Source organism: Anabas testudineus, chromosome 4 (genome assembly GCF_900324465.2).
Source record: "Anabas testudineus chromosome 4, fAnaTes1.2, whole genome shotgun sequence".
NCBI classification, from domain to species: Eukaryota; Metazoa; Chordata; class Actinopteri; order Anabantiformes; family Anabantidae; genus Anabas; species Anabas testudineus.
Window position 1 is genome coordinate 2850356 of NC_046613.1, and position 17175 is coordinate 2867530.

The 17175-nt window shown below is 38.7% G+C and overlaps 1 protein-coding gene across 2 annotated transcripts in view; it reads left to right on the forward strand.

Moving 5' to 3' along the window:
• Positions 1-17175, forward strand: part of LOC113152665 (inactive N-acetylated-alpha-linked acidic dipeptidase-like protein 2) — a 385573-nt gene that overhangs the window by 322510 nt on the left and 45888 nt on the right. The window lies entirely within an intron of this gene.

A 17175-nucleotide genomic window follows, 5' to 3' on the forward strand; every position in this document is an offset into this window, starting at 1 on the left:
CCCCACTATCCACCTGACCTGTTGTCTGTTTTTGGACTACGTTTCTCCTTGGATTGTGGATATCGGACTATGAACCTGTTCTGACTCCTCTCCCTTAAGTCACTCTCCTGCTCCTTGTCATCACCTTCCTTGCCTCACTCCCCTCTCTCCTCTCTTCCCTGCTTGGCACATTTCACTCCTCCTCTTGCAGTGGACTACGGCTCCCAGGAATCTTCCGCTTACCAATAACCAGTTCCTGTCTTCTGTTTCCTGTTTTTAAGAGAGAATGATGAAATAATTATTCATCTGCATCTTAACGGCTCATCTGATCACCCACTCTCCTCCTCTCCATGCAGATATTTCGCTTACTATATAACGGCATTGCTCAGCGTCAAATATTGATGCAACTAAGTTAATACTGTAGTCGACTGTACACATAGTTCACTGAGTATGAACATTTGTTAAGATGTGATGAAGAGACTCAGGACATTTACCAACTTTCAAATAAAACACAATATTTTTCTAAACAACCGAAGTGCTTTAATTGACTAAACCTGACCAGTCTTATCTCTAGTGCGACAGTTACCTGCTTTGTATAGCACCATCCAGACCAGCCATCATCTTGCAGCCTTGTTTCTGTAAATAAATGTATCACTTCATACATTTACAATCGCTACATAAATAAAACGCATCAAAAAAGATCACTCACTGATTTTGTTACTCATAAAATACAATTGCAGTTTAGCTCCATATGAATGTAATTGAAAGACAACACTGAAATGTTGGAAGACTGCCCCCATGGCAGCAGGCATCTCTTGTCACAGCAGTAAGTCACAGTATCTGTTAGGAATGAGGCATTTTAGTTTGTAGGGCATTCAATATGTTTTGTTTGCAGGGACACCGTTTCCATCGTTCTACAGCATGTACGTCATAAAGACTGTCTGACGATGTGCGAGGTAAACGTCTTTCTGATTACAATATCATTGTGTTGCTTTGTCCTTTTTTACGTCAGCTTCGGTGCTTCTTTGCTTCTAACCTTGTTTTCCATCCGTGACATGACTGGATAATATCCATGTTAGTTTTGATTTGATGTCAATCTAGCACCGTCTTTACACACCCACACGCTAACCCAAGGGAGAGGTGTAGTCAGGCAACAAGTGTGTGGGTATTGGCCCTTAAATATAATCCAATCATTTTCTATTAGTTCTTATAATTTAATTTAATTAATCTGGAAAGATAAGCTATTATTCCTGGTTAAAGGATTCTCTAACAGATGCTGTATGGCTTTAAAGTGACAACACGTTTTGTTTTAGTACGTACTGTAGCCGGGACTTAAGTTACAATAAGCTGGTAGCACTCGGTACATGTGTTAGCATTGACAAGTGTTAATGCCAAACATTATGTAGAGCAAATGATCCACTAGGGACACATGGATGACTGTGTTGTCTGTGTTCTCATCACTTCAAATCTGGGACAGTCTCCCACAAACCTGCTGTATTCTTTACTCCTTTTTGCAGTGCGCACTTCAAATGACTCCCTATCACTCTTTGAGTTAGCAGGAGCACCATATGTTTCCTGGGAGCACAAAGAACATTTGATTCTTTTAATGGCACTCCTCTCCACTCGGTCCTTTTTCCTTGATGTTTTCCCCCTCTTTCTTCCTTTCTTCCTCATTTTTCATGACCTCTCTCTTCCCTTCTTAACCTTGTTTGCTTTTCTCCTCCATTCATCTTGCTTCGGTCTTTCTACTTTCATCCTCACATTGGCTCCTGCTCTTACTGATCTCTGTCTCCTCTTCTCCACCTCTTCACCTTCCTCTTCTATCCTCCTTCTCTCATCAATTTTCCATGCCTTTTCCTCATTTCCATCGTCACCTTCTTCCTTCTTTCGTATGAAGTCAGATGATTCCTGACCTCAGAAACCCTCCTTCTCTCTTTGTAGCAGTAGCAGATGCAGCATATGGGGCATCAGTGTTCATACTCTCCTGTTCCTGCTGTACATACGGCAGCTTTGCACTGTTTTTAGAGCACTTCCTCGCTGTTCCTGTCAGTTTCTGTGATATGAAAAACAGGTGTAGTTGTTTGAATGCGGTAAGACGAGGACGTGTAAGGATCGTGCTGAGGTTGATTTATTCTAAAAGAACTGCTATTGTTTTGCTGATACACACATCCAAACCCCAGTGAGACAGGCTTTTATACAAACACAGCAATATGGAACCACTTGGCCTGTAAGCTGCATGGTGAGAATCAAGGTTGAGTGGCTAACTGAAGGGCACGGCAGCAATTCAGCACCTGGTTGAAAAGTACGAACATTCAGTTTCCACAAAATACAGACAAAAAAAAAAACTGAGAAAGGTAATTTGCACACTGTAAATGTCAGTCTGTGTGTGTGTGTGTGTGTGTGTGTGTGTGTGTGTGTGGATTCTTTTCATCTTAAGGTCAATAAAAGGTTGAATTTCAATTTTGCAAAAGAAAACATACCAGTATCCCCATCAAAAAGTCACTGTTGAAGTTTAGTGATCCATCCAGTATGGTAAAAGATGTTTAACATTCAAACTCAGATCAATTAGAAAGTAAATAATGCAGAACTGATTTTATACTTTCTTCTTTTTGTTGTTTCATTGTAAACAAATTGGAACTAATTAAACCTCTGTTGTCGGTTCATCATGCACAACCTTCAGACATTTATTGTTGTAGAAAGTGCTGTGACTTGTGTCTTCAGCAGAGCTTGACCTTCTCTATCTCTTGGATTCTCCAGATAATCTCAGGCCAAAAGCAGCGTCTTGATGCAAAGTTGCAAACCCCTAATTTATGTATTGATTTTTATTTCTAATGTTAGAGTTAACTACATCATTAAATTATGCATTATCAAAGCATCGTCGTCCAGGTCCAGTCCAAGTGTCTCTGCACAAAACACTGAACCCTAAACCCTATGTGCCTTCTATGCCTAATAATATTCTAATTATTATTATTTTAATTATTATTATTACTGCACTGACATAGGCTTCAGTGTTCCAGGAATCATCCAGTGTCAGAGCTCTCACCACTGATGAATGAACCTGCACAGCTGCACAGAGCTCCTTACACTACAGTAACATCAGTGTTTATAACCTGAAATCAGGGAGTGGAAATCACTGCTGGAATCCTTGTGAAAAGCTCGACTAAATTCACTGAGACAGCAGCTAATTAGCCAATCACTAATGAAATGACAACACTGCAAAACATTTAATAAGAGCACTTGAATAAATATTTGAATGTTTATTACTTTTAGAGGACAATTTGTGAATTACTCTCACTTTCCTAGTTGGATCTGCTTATGTGCTTTTATTGTGGACCACATCAAGGGCAGCTTCTTCGGATATGTTTGTGGTGTGCTTACTTTTTAACTTTGAACATTCAGAGTTCACACTACTTAAGTTTTTCAGTCTTCCTTCAAATGCACACGGACACTTCACTGCTGGTATGCAAAGTGCCTTTTAAGATGAGTGCAGAACGGCACTTTCTGCATGTTTCATTCTATGTTGTTTATAGAAATACTGAATCCCACCCAAAGTAACACACACACACACACACAGGTACACAGAACACATGTTTAACATAGACAAGCTGTACTGAGCAACAATCTGTCAATCTGCTGCTGTCTATATGTGTCTATATTGGTTTTTGACCCCTCATGAAGCACACACACACACACATACACACACATATATGCCCATCTGCTGCTGTAATGAGCATGGCTGACTGCCACCATTTGCAGTATCAATCTTCCAGGCTACATATGTCATGCAATGGCATGCAGAGACAGCAGGCGCAGGGGCGCCAAAGTGTGAATTAATTAGCACCATGTCTGAGGGTTCTCATTCACTTCTCCTCAATATGTCACGCTCTATGATCTAACAAGGCCTCGAGCAGATAAAAAGCATAAGCTGAAGCAAAGTCACTCACCAGCACATCCTTAAATCGTCCTCGAGAACAAGCTGAGCTGAAATTGGGGGAAACTGTGGAGGAAAATGTTCTCCTCCGACTTGTTTTAATTCTTGCCTCCTGGGAGTTCATTCAGTGACATGGTGATGAAAGCAAACATAGATACAGCGTAACATCTTTTTAGTCTTCTCCGCAAGAGGTTTGTAGACCATTATGATTATCTGAAGATGATAATGATGGCTGCATGACAGGTTAAACCTTTTCAGATCCATCTGTAATTCCTCTTCACTTGTTGTCACACTCAGTCGTGGGTAATGGAGGTTTAACTTTGTGTTTATCCAATTAGGGCTTTGCCAATTATGTATGTTCATAATTGCTTGTCTGTTGCAGAAAAAAAGAATCTTTCTTTGATTTTGTTCAGTGTCAGTAAAATCAACACACACACACACACACACACACACATTTGCAATATGTTTGGAGAGAAGAACGGCCGATGGGACCATCTGTTATTAAAGCTCAGGCTCGTTGAAGCAGGGAAAAGATGCCTTCCAGAAACCAGCTCGTTGCATGTCTTGTGTCTGTAAATATTAGTCCTGGCGCTGGTCATGGGTGCTGGCTGTGGAAGACTTCTTGCATGAATAGCAGTGTGTGTAAGGTTGTGGTGAAGATTTGTCTGTGTGCAAATAAAATACCCCTCAAGACCTGTGTGAATTTGTTAGTGACTCTAAAAGAGGATGATACGAGCGCAGCTGTGACTGGAGTTGGGAGATTAGTAGTCCATAAAATCGAAGGTTGGTAATTCGATTCCCGGTTCCTCCTGGCCACATGTTGAATTCTCCTTAGATAAGATGTTGAGGAAGTGTCATTATGTATGGGCAGCTGTTCAATAATGTCTCATGGGGGTCAATTAAGTATATCAATAAAAAAAACCCTGGCTATCCTGCCAGTTCAGTACTGATGTCTTCAAACTCATTAGAGTTCATGTTGGGAGGCTGCGACTACAACGATGTCCTTGCTTGTTACCATCATATTTAAAGAAGCTTATTTTTAAAGGGACTGTGTACCCTGCATTTTATCCTCTGGTAAATCCAATTACCCATTTTCTTGCAAACATACCTGAACTTTGAACTGTAAGTGTTGAGAGAAGCTCTTTTTTGGCACAGGAGTGTGGTTTGCTCTTGGCCTAGAGACAGTAAACTGCTCATTGTCACAAGAGGAGTGGAGCCGCCAGCTGAACCCCAGTTCAACTCCAGCCCACAGCTTTTTTTTTTTTTTTTTTTATTCCCTCAGCTCTGAGGCCGTGAGTTAACTTCATCTCTACTGCCATAGCTACATCAACAAATAGGGATTTGTCCCCTTTGCTGTGTAGGACGGCAGAGCAGTTTAATGTTGTTACCGAAAATAGACAAGAACACTTCACAACAGTATTATTCTTTCCATTTAGGAAATGTGATCACTAGATGGATTATGTTGTGCAGGAAAAAAATGCACATGACAACAGCAACAGTACTGACTAACCCAGACAGAATTGACAGATGATGACACAATTAAAGGAAATAGCCTCAGTGGTTGTTTACCATTCAGGAAAATAGTTCCACGCCTGTAAAATATGAAATTGGAAACTACACCAACGCCAGTAAAAGAAGACAAAAATTAGACAGTAGTCCACTGTTAACTACCACCAAGTTTCATTTCCAATTTTAAATTTACTTTCATCAACATGTCAGGTTAAACTAACTAGATTATTATTTTATGAAGTACCTTTTGCTTTGTTTTGCCAGGAAAGTGCTGAAATGCAAACTTTGATATATTCAGCTTTCATGGATCTGAAATTTGACATTTATGTTAAACATAATAGGAAACATAATCAAGTTGTGATTATGTTCCATTCAAAATAAAACTTTTACTGCTTTTTTCTTTCATTTTCATGTCACAAAAATGTCATAATGCAAAGAGCAGATTCAGAACGTGTGTGTGAGAATGTTTTTTATTGCTTTACAGCTGTTTCACTGTAATGACTTAAATTAAGGCACAGCTGAATGCAGTTCCTGCTGACTTGAAATTGCTCTCAGCCAGTTTTCCTAATGGTTTCACCATTAAAGTAACTGACCTTACACAGTCTCAGGAAATGCAGGAAAATTGAAAAGTAAAAATTCAGTGCACTAATATTCCATAATTACCACTTGCGGTGACAGTTGTCGCCATTCTGCAAGTTTTAAAAAGAAAAGAAAAATGTATACCAAGAATACCCACTTCTTCACACACACAATAATGTATTGAAACATGAAATGATGGATAATGATCATCTTTCTACACAATGAGTCACGCCTTTTCCTCTGTTTATTGCTTCCTGATGAGTCCTAGTTGTGTCAGATATTTGGAGGAAGATTCATGCAGACTGACAGCTGTTGAGAGGCTCAATGCTATAATTAAACTAAGTGCTAATTTTTCCTTCTGTGTCACCATTGTGAAAGTGTCACACAGAATGCCACCCCACCATAATCTGTAACTGCTTGTACAGAACGTTTGCAGGGCAGGTTGAGTTTCCTCATCACATGGATTCATTTATAAGATTGTGGTGGACAGGGGTCACCATGGCCAGTCTAACCAGTCAGAGTGCCCCATGTGTTCTGACAGGTGTCAATCATGGGCAGCATTACATTTTTCCCATGCCGACCTCTGTCCTCCACAACATATAACCAGCCAGGTTGTATTAATGTTGCAGTTGCTGTATAATGGACAACCTTTGTTAGCCACGCTAGCTCTGAGGATGCTAATGTAGGTTTGCTTGTCAAATCAGCCCATCAATCATCCTAATGAAGAAGCTGTGAGTCACTGCATTTTGATTACAGATTAAAGGTAACTTGAATAAAGTATCACACAGTTGCTCATGAAAATACCTTCATCACTTTAGAAGCATGTGTACTGTAATGTTTGTTTACGCACTTAGACCAGAAAGTGAACACCACCCCTCCTGTTCCAACTATACTTTACCATACTGCATCTATTCATCTGCTGACGTTACATAACTTAACTACATCGTGCATGGTTTATTCATGAGGCCTACTTTGGCCCAGAGAACTGGGCGTCCTGAATCAGAGGAGAATCTCTCCATCTCTTCCTCGGGCCTCAGAGAACAACAGGCATGCAGGCAAATGTGATCGAAGACTCGGGCGGATTTACCACTTCACCGAAAGATAGAGAGAAGGAAATTATCTCAGTCACCTCTACTGCCTCTTCGATTTGACCATCACCATTTCATTTTCTCATCTGCTCCATGTGCGTACATGTTTGCATCTAAGTGCTGCACGGATCCCAAATTAACGCTGCAACACTGGATGTCTACATGCATGTATTTATGTAGAGCAGTACTGCAAATGATGCCAGCAGTGTGGATAGGACAGGAGCTGGCTGAGAGGCTGCTGTGCATCACTGAAAATACACTATAGCTTCTCTGTGTGTATGAAAGAGAGTGAGAAATGATAAGGTAGCTAGCATGTCACAACAGAGCCCTCTGCTGTTTGACGCACCAACCACTCAACATGTCCTCTATGGTAGTTTTCAAGGTTTCAAGGACTGTTAGTCACAGTCAGTTTTCATTTTCAAACTGCAAAATTGTTTTTTTTAATTAGAGTTCTATTGACTTGAGACCATGTTTACATGGTGTAGAGTAAAAACAACATGTACTTCTCATCATGCAATACAATCATGACAAAAGAAATTCCTACCTGGCAAGAATGGCATGCAACAAATTGGTTTTACAAAGATCGTGTAAAGATTGTGAAGGAAAGTGCCTAATTTACTTCATTTGGACTTTGCTTTAGCACATATCTATGCCTATTTGTTATCATATGTTCCAGTTTTTTTATACACAAGATTATTACAAACGTGCCTACAGCTACAGAATAAGCATTGAAGCCATGTGGACTGGCTCAATATTATATAGTTTTTGGTAAAGACATTCTGCATCATCATCATCAATGACCCACAAATCCTGCAAATCTGCAAAATTCTTTTGCCTTGTTCCAGTTGCTCTCAATTCAGACAGGATGAAAGAACCACAACCAGTAAAGATCTACACAAATACAGAATAACACCAACATAAAAACCCAATATATACACATAATATCAAAAGATGGATGAAATGAGTCAATAATAATAGATAGAGTGAAATAATAATATACATAATGATGCTGATGATAGTCAGTTCAGTTCCACACCTTCTTACAGAGCGGGGAAGAGTTGTACAGTTTGATGGCCACAGGCAGAAAGGATCTCCTGTGGTGCTCTGTGAAACATGAATGTTGGTCAGTCTCTAACTGACAGTGCTCCTCTGTCCAGTCAGCTCACTGTGAAGCCCTTTCAAAATATAACTGTACATAAAATGATATAGAATCAGGAATCAAACCTCTGACCCTGGGGTTTGTAGATGACTGCTCTACCAACTGAGCTACTGCTGTGCCAATGTGGGTTAACTGCGATAACACAGTTGCCAAATGATTGACATAAATATACAGTACAGATGAAGATCACATATCTAAGCCCCAAGGATCGGTGCTGGGCTGTGAAGCAATTTTGGTGCTGGTATTGTTTGCCATAATCATTGCAAAAGAAAACAGCAGCTAAGTTTTAGAGTGTCACGTCCTACAAATTGAGTTTTTATCATCTGAATTCCTTTTATTCAATCTCATTTGGAAAGTCTAAAACTGAACTGCTGTATGTATGTGGCAGCCAAGAGCCAACAGAAGGAGATTGCTATTGTGCATGTTTTATGGGACTAAAAATGTGGAATCATGAGAAACATCCAGGTGATTCTTAGGGCTGGAATTCAGAAGAATGAAGATCTTTTTCAGCATATGACCCATGGAGCACCTGTAATCGGAGTGCATGGATGCCATGTTTTTATCCATTATCCAACTATGCTTCTTATATCAGTCCCAAATCCTAAAACCTAATCATACACATGACTCAAACTCAGGTCTGAGGTATCACAGTTAGCGCACTATAAACACCAACCATCCACCCAAACACTTCATTCTGACAAATAAAAGATTCTTTATCGTACCAAAATTTAGGTGAGTGGATGAAATTACTCTTCACATGGCTTGCATAAATGTGGCATATTATAACTATAAGTAATTTTGCTGTGATCCAGACCATAGAAAACTGAGTTTTCAAAAACCACTGATTTAACCTTGGACTCATCTGAATATATAATTCAAAGCAATCACTCTCAAGTCTAGCACAATCAAACCTTGTTGAGTGTAAATTAAGGTTTGAGGCAGCTGGCAATAAAGAGGGGATGGGAAAAATGAATATAGCATCTACTGAAGGAAGAGTAACATAATCAATGCAAGAATAAAGAGGTAAGTCCAAAGAGGACACGATGGGGAACAGGAACCATCAGCGCATATTGAAACACACAGATGCAGTATGTTAGGCAAAGGTTAAGTGAGTGGCTGAATTTTTCATAATGTCAGCCTATTAAAAATGTATGTAACAACATCTTCCAGTCCAATAAATGTTACTGTGACATTTTATGGGATGTTTCAGCTTGTATTGACTCATAGACCAATCAGGTTTTCAGTCTTTGAGCCTGCTATTGTATTAATGTTTTTTATTACTAAGACAATTTTCTCTCCTGTCAACTTAATTCACTCTTTAGGTTCATCCTACTGTATGCCTTACTTTTGATGCATCGAATTGAACATTTGCCTTGATAACCTTAACATGTATTCATATTTTAGGTAATTATTGACTGAGCTCTGCCCAGGAGGCTACTTTCGGAACCCATCCATGCTTCCTCTATGTGTCATCCAAAATGCATTTATCTCCCCCCGGCCTATCAGTCTTTCAGGCTTGGTGCCCGGCATTTGATGGATTAATGTATACCTGCCTTGATAATCTGAACATTTCTATGAAATTGTTTTCAATGCCACAAAGGACAAATAGAAAAGTATTAATGTGGGCTCAGCAGTCAAGGCCTGGCCTCTCCTTAGGGCCAATATTTGAAATTGCAAAACTGGAAATGAGGAATTCGGAGAATGCCACAGGCAGTAAAAAGACCCGGGCACAGAAGAAAACAGAGCAAAGATTAAGTTGCTGTTGTAACTAACACTTATGTTCCTGCTCTGCTAGGGTAATAACAGTTAGCTTGATGCAGTAGTCACAATGTTGTCAAGCGCATTACACCCTCTTGAGTAATGTTTGTACATTTTGGTATCTTCCTTTTCTGATATACTAACCTACATAAATAAGCTTCTACTGTAGGCACATGTAGGTTTCTTCTGATTGGCTTCTGTGTGTGTCATGTTTGAGGGTGTGTGTCTGACTGATATTCAGAGTTGGACATTTTAATTTACAATATGAATGTTTGCATGCTTTGAAAAGTTTGTACGTTACCTTGATAATTTTAAAAGCACCACATCATGATCATTTAAAAAGGTATCACCAACTGATCCTAGTTTTCATCATTTAAAATAAGCAAGACCATGTTAGGGGTAGCCATTTCAAATTTAACCTGTGCACAAGTAACAGAAATAGTAATAGTTAGTTAGTTAATATCCACTTCTTGAGTCTGGCACTGAGTAATTTTAATGTACAGAACTGTAGAGTGAGCAAAGCGTATCACAAATTAATCAAAGTTAATGTTGACTAAGCACAAAGCACAAAGTCTAACTTTCTGCCTACCGGCAGGGTTTAAGTAGGCTTCTGTTTCTGTTGCTTATTGCTGAATTTGCTAATGATGAGTCAGTAACCCTGGTTATGACCTTTGACGCACTGCCAGATAAAAAAGAGTTCTTCATTAATCTATGTTGGGAGGACTCACAGAGACAGTGACGACAGCTGATTGGTGTTATATCCTTGAAACACAAAGACAGCTGGTAGTGATTTTATAACACTCTAAATAGGTCAGGTTAGGTGAATAAAAGAGATAAAACACGAGACAAAATGCTCGGGCTAGTTTGTTCTGCCTTCCACTCCACTCCAACTGTCATCTTTGTTTAGTTTGGATTGTCTTTTACTTTCTGTTATGTCACAGCCTCTTTTCTGCCTTTCGTCTCCCATCATTATCTCTCTCTCTCTTCACTTTTCTCTACCTTGTGAAGGGATGATCCAGAAGTAAGGCCATAAATAAGAAATCAACAGCCTTTTCTGTCCCACCACATTACGGGATTTTGATGTATGCTTTCTGCAGTAGTATTACTCACCAGCATCAAATCAATGCTCTAATCCCCCCCCCCTCCTCCTGCCAGATTGATTTCAGTGGCAGTGACAACGGTGCAGTGAGGTGCAGAGATGATCTGTACACTGAAGGCCATTTTCCAAATACCAGCAAAGTAGTGTCATATACGGACAGCTGCTTTGTTAGAATAAATAAACTGCCAGATACCACATAGGCTCAAAGGTGTGAAATTATTATATACTGTATTTCATTTCCAGTCTGGGTGCAATTTTAAATCTCTCAAAATGGACCATCTACTGTTGATGACCAAAATCACATATTCTTTGTTTTAAACCACATTCAAGAAGCATTTTGAGGGGAGCAGTGTGAAGATGAGTGATTCAGGCTCTCCTCGGGCTACTACTGCCTTTTGTATGTATTTAAGTTATTACAATACAATGCAATACAACATATGATTTAGGCTGAAACTAAGTATTGTTTTGAGTTTGTATCATGGTCATTTTGATTTTGGTCTCTTTTGCGTTGCACTGTCTCTTTTAATATTACTGTGGCTGTTTTGTCCTTTTCTATCTGTGATATTTTCAGTATTTCTTTGTTACTTTGCATCTCTTTTGGGCAGTCTTACAGTACATTCTTGTTTATCATTTGTGGGTCATTTTTCTCTTTAGGTAAATGAGATAAAGGTGTATCTGCTTTACGCTAACAAAATGTTTTCCATTAATCAATTAACGCTTTTAATTTATAAACAGTCTGCATTAGCAAACACAATGTGTCCTTGGAACACAGTACTAATGTTTGCTAATGATAGGAGATGTAGATATTTCATAAACAGTTTTTATAAACATGATACAATATTAATGTCTACACTATATTTCTGATCTATTTGATGATATCAGATCGACTTTACTTTCAAAACCCAGGAGAATCCTAAGTAACCCTCCTCCCACCACATACTCTTAAAGTGAAGCTTGAGGCCATCAAGTTCTTGTCAGACAGTAATGACACTTAAGTATACCATTAACAACAAAATCATTACCCAAACTGTAAAGCATTCAGAGAGCCCCTACACTCTCTATATAATATTTAGAATAATATAAAGGTTTTGATGTTGTACAGTTTTCTGTTGGTGATAACCTTTATAAAAAAATCAGGATATGCAAAAACTGTTGTTCTCATATGAATATATATTACATAGCTAATATTTTAACCTGCATCTTAAAGCTACAGTGTGTAAATATTTCTTTTATGTGTGGTGTGACAAGGCGCAGTGCTGTTGACAGCAAGAGGAAAAGGAGAAACTGTTGGAACAGTTTGGACTTGTGGGTCTAGCAACATGATGAATCTAAAACCAATATTCAATCTCAGTGTGTTTCTATCAGCAACTTCTTTTTACATTACAGCTGTTTCATCCAGTATATCAGCCATAGCAACATGATGATTATTGTAGACTGAAGTAAATCTGTAAGAAATGTGGGATTCATAAAATTGTCCTCAACCAAGGAAAAAGGGGGTTCAACAATTAATTCGGCACCTCCTAACCAAAATAAAGGCATTTTTACTGGATTCTAATTTGTGCTACAACTGATATAAGAGTTCTTTGGTCTAAAGCTCAACTTCCCATCAAACCTTATCTGACACGCACTAAAACAGGAACAAAGACATATGGTATATGTGGTGGTTACCTTCTGCTCTATAAAACTAGATTAATATAAGACAAAATAACAGGAAGAATCCACTTTTCCTCGAGTTAAAGCTCGGAGAGGTTTTGGCTGTATCAAGGGAGGAAGTCAAGCACAGTTGGAAAAATCACTTTCATTATGTTTCTCTCAGTAAATCAAATCCCACTGGTGTAGATGGCCCTCTGTCACCTCCACCGAGGTTTGCTTTTTTCACAGTAATTGCACCATGATATTACAAATTAATGTAAAAAAAAAAAAAAAAACATATATTGATGTTTACAAGCTGTGCACAGCATTGGTGAATGTGAGAGGCCTGAGAGAGTGCTGTGGCTGTTTCTTCACCTGATGCTGGAGTGAGGAAATTGGCAGGCTGCTGTTCACTGGGAGTCCAGGCCAGGCTGACCTCCAACACATTTAGCCTGCGAGGGCCTTGAGTGTGTATGTGTGTTTGTGTGTGAGGCTGTGTGTCCATGTACGATGAGTGCCACTGAGAGGATGAACTGGCTACTGAGGTTATCATCCAAGAGTCTACTCAACTGGAGACAGACTTGAGGCTTGCTGGCCAGGAATAAAGCAGATCAGCTGGAACACATGCATTTTATGATTTTCCTCAGTTCTTTAGCTGTGACGCTACAGGACTGACAGGTTTTTTTATTTTTTATTTATTTATTTATTTTACAAATAGCAAGACATGATCAACTTCCATTCAGTTTTTGTTTCAGTTTGGTTCAACTCATTGTGAAAGCTGTGGTCTGTGCTGCACTAGTGTATTTTGTCCACGTAATGTACAGTGAAATCTAAAAGTAAGTGTAACTATTTGCCATTTCCTGGTTTGAACCACATTTAGCAGCAATAAACAAGCAAACTCTTCCTGCGCGATGTCCAAGAGGGACTTTGAACCATTGCTTCTCACAAAACGGCTTCACTTCAGACATGTTCTTAGGACGTCCGGTGTGAACGTCTCTCTTCATGTCAGCCCACGGCCTCTCTAGTGGGTTGAGGCTCTGACTGGGCGGTTCCAAATTTGGATTTTGTGTCTCTGAAGTTATTCTGTGCTAGATTTACTTGTCAGCTTTTAGGGCGCACCTGTCACCAGGTATGTCCTTGACCAGGTATGTGGCTGCCCACTGCTCCTCCCAAGGGGATAGGTCAAATACAGAGGACAAATTTCCTTGTAAGATGTATATTTGACATACAACAAATAAAGGCTTCTTCTTCTTCTTTAACACTGTAGGCAGTGATGTACTGCTCACCTCTTGTGTTCTTCCATGTTTTAACTCAACTAGCCTCTACTCACCTTTTTAGTTTTCTACAGGGCAAATTCTGGATAATACTTTTTACCTGATACTTTTTTGATATTCCCTCCATTGAGGTTCTGCATGAGATGAAGCAAAACCACTACAGATTGGTAAAATAGACACATTACTACTGCAACCACAGACATGTCATCATCTGAACTCTGAAGGATTTCCTCCCTTTGCTGTTTTTTTTTTTTTTTTATTCTCTTCTGTAACTTAATTTGTGACAGCCACAAGAAAGATGAACTGCATTCCTTCAGCACTATGACCAGTCTCACTGAGGGGGGTATTATCTGCATTGGAAGAACAAAGGAGCTGTTACCAAAAGCAAGCAGGTTTGATCTGAGTTGAGATGGGACCATGTGGTGAAAAATGACTACTAGTATACTAAAATAAATCCCAGTGCATCATCATCAAAAAAAAGACCCCGCTTTCTTCCCGTGTTTGAATTTCACATTAGTGGCCAAATTCCTTTTAGCTCTCATGTGGATGTTTAAAAGTAAAATGTTCTTTATTAAATATGGGCTAACACATGTAAGATACACCAATGCATATTGGGACACGTTCTTTCCTCAGGGCTTGTCTTGATACACAATGAGCTCAACCCAGTAAAAAGGAATTGCACACGTGTGTTGAATGACCCCAGAACATACATAGAAAGACTTATTAAGTCGTTAAAGGTAGTTGAGACAAGGAAAACATCAAACACCTTGATCGCTAGAGGCAAAATTAAGCAGGATTCCCAATGTGAATAGTATAGCAGTGTTCAGCAAGTCTGTCTTTGTCTCTGTCTGTTTGTCCTGTATAATAGCAGCCAGGGGGGCACTCAGGAGGTACGGGAAAAAACGTCATGTAGAGAAACGTCGTTAGAATGAAAACCTAATGTCATATAATTCTTCTAATTTGTTTAATTTGGACAGCCACTTTACTGTAACACCTGACATACTGGATTTTCACAAGGAGTGTTCTCATCATTATTTTGGACAAGCTAGCGCTTTCTCTCTAGTGCAAGGGTTCTGTTGTTAGCTTGCTTTAGGGATTTTAACCACTTTGTTTGAATTAATGCTGCATATTAGTGGAAATGGAATTTTAAATCAGTGATCAGAGTCATCTGAGTCTTTGTATTTGGCCAACCATTGGGGCTGAAAACTGTTCACAAGCTGTATACTATGTCAATCAGTAGCTTTCCTAAAGACTGAACCATGTAAATGTTCTTATTCATCCTTAGAAGTGTTTAAATGATGTCAGTATTAACATATATATACTCAAAAAGTCCTAGTGAGCAAATACAAAGTGAACTAAACCATTATAAATTGCTATAAGAAAATATCACACGTAGAAAAATATAATTTCTCATTCAACAACTTAAATTAAAAAAAAAACAGTTTCAAGATAGCAACAAATCAATCAAATGTCTTGCAAATCAAGGAAGGAAAACGTCACTATTTTATATATTATAAAATGATAAATGATATTTAATCTCTCATCTCTTACAACTAAAATAAATTACTAAAAACTATCTAGTCATAGTTTCACTATCTATTATTTAGTTTCTCTAGATGCAGAAAAAGCTTCTGACAAGGTAAACTGGACATTTCTTATTAATAAACTATGCAAGTTTCAACCTCAATATTAATTAAAACAAGAAGCCCAAACTCTGTCACTGTCAACCCTACAACACAAAATACTCACAAGGTCTTAAAGTACCATGTTTTCAAAACTACTATCTAGAAACACAACTACAGTATTTAGTGAAGAAAAAAATTTGAAAATTGAAAACATACAACTCTTCAAATAATGGATGAAAGAAGAAACTGTAATCAAAACTCATGATAATTACTTCAACAAAACTTCCCAAAACAAAATGGTAAAAAAAAAACTCGTGACCTCGCCCTCAGTGATGACATATGAACTGAAATGATAATGCGATAACATATTTTCCATAACTAGCAACGCAAACTTACAATTGATACAATGTAAGCTCGTCCATAGAACCCATGTCACACAAATCAAAATGTTTGTACACAGTGCACTTAAGGTAACATAGATGACTATATTCATGCAGTTTGGACATGCAAACTGGTACACTGTCTTTGGATAACAGTTACAGAGCAGCTTTCCACCATCCTGAGTTGCAGACTCCCCACATTGCCATCTGTCTGCTTCCTCAGAAATACCACAGAAAAGGATAACTCTCCATTTAAACACAGAGCTTTACTACTTGTCGCCTTAACATTTAAGGAAATAGTCCTGAACTGGAAATCTAAAAAGTTATTACATATCAACCACAGAAATTCAGATAATCATTATGCAAGCTCAGTTTTCAAGTTCATAAAATCAAATATATCTGGAAGCAGGTTGACAGCGGACAACAGAAAACGTTCTTCTCCCAGAAACAGAAACATGTTTGGATGAATTTGGAGCAAAATGTGTACCCACAGCTGCGCCCTTTCATGCCTGTAAAGGACATCCTGGAAAATGAACACAATGTGTGTTTGTTTGTTTGCTTGCTTGCTTGCTTGTTTGTTTGTTTGATATGTTGTCTTAGCTTTCAGTCAAATAATGATTCTGATTTTACATATTACACTGTGTCTCAACTTTTTTTAAACTTTGGGTTATAGGAGCAAGATTAGCATGAAGTGCGAAGTGGGTTTGACCTGTGTGCTGTTTACTACTTTTTCCTGCAGAGTAGAAATAAAAATAAAAAAAAAACTCCATCTCACAGGGTGTCAACTGTTTATAATGTGTAAATTAATGAAGCTCAGGCTAAATCAAGCATGTGATGCCCTTGGCTGATAAAGGAGATTCCAATTATAGAGTGACACTGGAAAATACAATTTTCATGCAGTGCAGATAGGGGTGTATTTCCTGTGAGAATCATACAGTCCAAGTGAGGAATAAGAGGATCGATACATCAATAATCCCAGCTGTGATTTAACACAGAGTAGCTGGTTAGCACACTGAGATGCAGTGATGTTTACACCAGTAAAGTCTGCACGGAAAGCTTGCCAAGTCCTCTATCTGCTAAAAGAGAGGCTGAATCAGTGTTTGTATCAGGCTGATAGACACTTCACTGTGAGAGCACAGCCAGACAGACGCTGTCTGTGATT